This window comes from Elephantulus edwardii, unplaced genomic scaffold (assembly GCF_000299155.1).
Source record: "Elephantulus edwardii isolate Elephantulus edwardi_28Jun2011 unplaced genomic scaffold, EleEdw1.0 scaffold00400, whole genome shotgun sequence".
Lineage (NCBI taxonomy): Eukaryota > Metazoa > Chordata > Mammalia > Macroscelidea > Macroscelididae > Elephantulus > Elephantulus edwardii.
The window spans coordinates 23,635-28,400 of NW_006400150.1; the positions used below are offsets into that span (position 1 = coordinate 23,635).

General features: G+C 40.2%; 1 pseudogene; it reads left to right on the top strand.

Moving 5' to 3' along the window:
- Positions 1-220: 220 nt before the first annotated feature.
- On the top strand, positions 221-541 carry LOC102864049 (annotated as a pseudogene).
- Positions 542-4,766: the final 4,225 nt, after the last annotated feature.

A 4,766-nucleotide genomic window follows, 5' to 3' on the forward strand; every position in this document is an offset into this window, starting at 1 on the left:
TAATTGATTACACTAACTTTAATTTCCACAAACTTAAGAGCAGAAGAAATAGATGGTGCCCAGCTACCACTGGTGACCACTATACAAAGGATCGTAGCAGATCCTCGATAGAGTAGGAGGAAAGGTGAAATGAAACTAAAAACCATAATAAAGTACTTGACTAGTGACTGTACTGTGGCAGAGGTGATCGAGAAGACCAAGGGCTTTACTCTTGTACACCATGCCTTTCATTGATGTGCAGAGAAGGCTGAACATTAACGTAGACCAATGATTGACAATCCAAAGTGCAGAGCAGCCTTACAGGCTTTCATCCTGATGCCATGCTTTTGAAAAAGAGTGGACAGAATGTGCCCATGGGATTGGTGGTATCTGGGCAGAAAAAGAATGCAAGATTGAGTATGATGATTTCAGAGAATGTTTGCTTGATCAGAAAATGACTAAACGGATGGCTGACATCTTGAAGCAGAGGGACAAGTTGATAAAGGAAGGGAAGTACACACCTCCACCCCACCACTTGGGCAAGGGAGAGCCTGGGCCCTGAGCTGAGCACCTGCAGATCTTCACTGGAAAAATTCTTAAATGAAAACTTTGTGAAAGTGTCTAAAATAAAAATCTATTACTCCATAAAAAGTAATAAAAATAAAGTACTTGACTACTGGTCCTTTGAGTTACGGTGCTGGAAAAGAATATTACCATGGATTGGAGGAAGACTGATCAACATGTGTTACGCAGATAACACAACACTGGTTTCTGAAACTGAGGAAAGCCTGAGACATTTGCTGCAGAAGGTCCAGAAGTACAGCCTTACCTATGGATTAAAGCCCAACATCAAGAAAACAAAAATTCTCTCCACTGAGCCAACTGGCAACATCATGAGAGAAAGTGAAAAGACTGAGATTGTTATCAGTTTTTGTTTGCTTGGCTCCACAATCAACACTCTTTGTACCAGTAGCCAGGAAATCAAAAGACAAATTGCTTTGGAAAAAATCTGCTGTCAGGGACCTCTCCAGAGTGCTTGAGCAACAATGTCAGTCTGGAGACTAAAGTGAGCCTGATACAGGCCATAATGTTTACAATTACTTGCTATGCATCAGAAAGCCAGGCAATGATTAGGGATGATAGAAAGATCATTTATGCCTTTAAGCTGTAGTGCTGGATGGAGTATTGAATATACCATGGACTGCTAAGAGAACAAACGGGTTTTTCCTAGAGAGGGTGAGACCAAGCTGCTCCTTGGAGGCAAGTATTCTGAAGCTCCATCTGACATACTTTGGACATATTACAAGGAGGGAAAAGTCCTTAAAGAGGGATGTCATGCTTGGGAAGGACAGCGCAAAAGAGGAAGACCTTCGATGGGAAGAATTGATTCATTGACTGGGGAACTGGAAGTAGGTGTGTCAGAGACAAAAAGGTTGGGACAGGATACAACAGGGTTTAGGGTTGTTGTACATAGCGTAGCTATGAGTTGCAAGTAACTCAATGGCACATAACAAAAATAATTGATGATCTGACCCACAGTCTGCCCCTGGCCTAGTTTTGACTGATGATATTGAGCTTCTCCGACAATTTCTTCCACAAATGTAGTCAATCTAATTCCTATGCAGTCCATGAGGTGAAATCCATGTGTAAAGTTGTGTTTTGTGTCTTTAAGAAAAGGTATTTGCAATGAATAAATCTTTGTAAATACAAAATTTTATCATTCTATTTCTAGCTTCATTTCTATTGCCAAGCCCATATTTTTTAACTACTGTTCCTTTTTCACGGTTTCCTACTTTTGCACTCCAGTACCAATTATCATTAATGCATCCTGATTACATGTTTGGTCAATTTTGGACAGCAAAATTTGTTTTTTAAAAAAAATCTCAATTTCTTCCTCTTTTGCTCTGTATGTAGGAGGAGCATATATATGAATAACAGTCCTGTTGACTGGTCTTCCTAGTATGCATATGGCTATTATCCTATCACTCACAACATTGTATTTCAGGATAGAACTTGAAATTGACTTTTTGGCTATGAACGCAACATCATTCTTCCTCTGTTTTTCATTCCTTGCATTTACCGTATGAATATCTAATTCAAAGTGGCCAAAGTGGGTCCATCACATCACACTAATGCATAATATGTCAATATTCATGCATCCCATTCCACTTTTAACAATTTCCAGCTTTCCAACATTCAAGCTATATCCATTCCATGTTCCAATAGTCAAACGATGTTTGTTTTGATGTTTTCATTTTGTTTGATTTATTTTCCTCATTTCAACTGACTTTGAATCTGGGCTCTACCAGTACATTAGTAAGCCTACTAGTAGTAGTACACATTTGAGCTATGGTGTTGGAGAAGAGCACTGAACAAGCCCATGGATGGCCAAGAGAATGAACAGATATGCCCTGGAAAGGGTGCAGCCAGAGTGCTCTTTGGAGGCAAGAGTGATGAGGCTTTGCCTCCCACACTCTGGACATGTTTATAGGAGGTGCTATTCCTTGGAGAGGGACATGATGTTGGGAAGGGTGGAGGGTCAGTGAAGGAGAAGATCTTCAACCAAGTGGATTGATTCGGTGACTGCTGCAATGGGGTCTTGTATGTCAGGAAGTGTGAGGATGGTGCAGGATAGAATAGAGTTCAGAACTTTTGTTCCTAAGATCTCTATGAGTTGTGCTTGACTGATGGTACCTGACAACAACAGTAACAGCGCAGACTTGGAAACAATGTGGGCAATTGTATTCTTTCCTACAAAGCCACTGTGAGTTGGAACTGATTCAAGAGCTTTAGTTAAGGGTTCAGATCTCTATTTACCAATTATTTATCTTGAAGAACATGTAAGTGAGTGAGTATGTGATCTTGATCAAAGTATCAGAATAATGTGTTGTTGAGGATTGAGTCCCATCGGCTCAAGAACTGAAACATAAAATTTAAATGCATTTATATTGCCCCTGTCTACCAACAATTTTCATTCAAATGTGACATGTTTGTAAAAGCAAATGAAGCAAATGACTACCAAATGAAAACGAGTCACCATTGCTGGCCTCCACAGCCCATTCATGACCAAGGTAGTTGGTTCTGGAACAACATAGCCTGAGTTCAAATCTCAGTGTTAGTTCACCTCTCTGATTGTACAGTTTAGTTAATGACTCTGCACTGCACTTTCCTCAGTTGCAGATGAGAAGACATATAGATTCCAAATCATCAAATTGTTAAAATAGTTCAGGAGTGGCATCAACTTCCGAAATATCTTGCCTCCAGAAACTCTAGGAACCTGGAGAAAGGATGAAAGTTATACAAGTGTCCAGGTCCTTCGTTCATAGGGTCACTATGAGTCGCCTACAATTTGACAACACTTAATAACAACAAAGGAGTTAATGCATGTACAGTAATGAGGAAGAATCTATGCCTTTGAATTTTTGTGTTAAGAGTAATGAGTATCTCATGGATCACCAAAAGGACAAGCAAGTCTGTCTTAGATTAAGCGCAGCCAGCATACTCCTTATAGACAAGCATGGGGAAAACCTCGGCACATGTACTTTGGGTATGTTGTCATGCGGGGCCAGTCCTTGGAAAAAGACATCATCATGGGAAAGGTGGAGGGTCAGAGGAATAGAGGAAGACTGTCAACAAGATGAATGGAATTGGCACAGTGATTATAATAATGGGCCTGGGTATAGCAAAGATTATGAAGACGGTGCAAGACAGAAAGCAAGGTTCATATCTGTTGTTCAGAGGGTCCCTCCATATAAGTTGTAGTCAACTCCATGGCACATAACAACAACAAATAAAGAACCAAAAAATACAGTTCTTGTGAAATCAGTTCGGACTTATGATGACCACTAATTGGATCAACAGGCAACATTATGACAAATGGAGAAAGGACTGAACTTTTCAAGGATGTCATGTTACTTGGATCCACAATAAACATTTATTCATTCACTCATTCAACTCACTCTATCACTCATTGCCATAGTCCGAATCAACTCGTAACTGACCCAACAGTAAGTTTTCCGAGACTATAAATCACAGGAGAAGGTATTACCCATCTTGCTCCTAAGGAACGGCTGTAGGCTTGTTTGGGGGTTAGCTTAACTTCCTATCCACCAGACCCAGCAGTCAAAAGTAAAAGAACATTGTCCACTAGGCATTGATCTTGTCAAAGACCTCTCTAAAGAGCAAGGGTATTAGGTTTAAAACTGAGGTGTACCTGATCCAAGCGATGACCTTTTACTTGTTTCTTAGGTATTTGAAAGTTGAACAAGAGAAGACAAAAGAAGAATCATTGCCTTTGAATTGTGGTGTTGGCAAAGTACATTGAATATACTGTAGATTGCCAAAGGGGCAAACAAATCTGCCTTGGAGAAAGTACAACCAGAGTGCTCTTTAGAGGCAGGAATGGTGAAACATCATGTCACATGTTTTGCACATGTTGGGGGGGAGGGCAGTTCTGGAAAAAAGATACCACACTGGGAAAGTTAGAGCATCATTCAACTGTAGCAAGACCCTCAGTGAAGTGGATTGGCATTGTGACTGCAACAATGGGCTTGAACATTGTGTTGATGGCATAGGATAAGGAAAGGTTCTGATCATTTTTCACAGGGTCACTATAAAGGTACCTAATAACAACAACAAAAAGTGAGTTGGGGTGAGGGGCTTTCAGTACTACAAAGAACTAATGACCAGCAATTAATTTAATCATTTTGGACAGTAATAATTACACGACAAAACTCCTAGACTCTAGGAGAGGTCAGAACACATAGAGGTCTCCAAGGAATACAGGT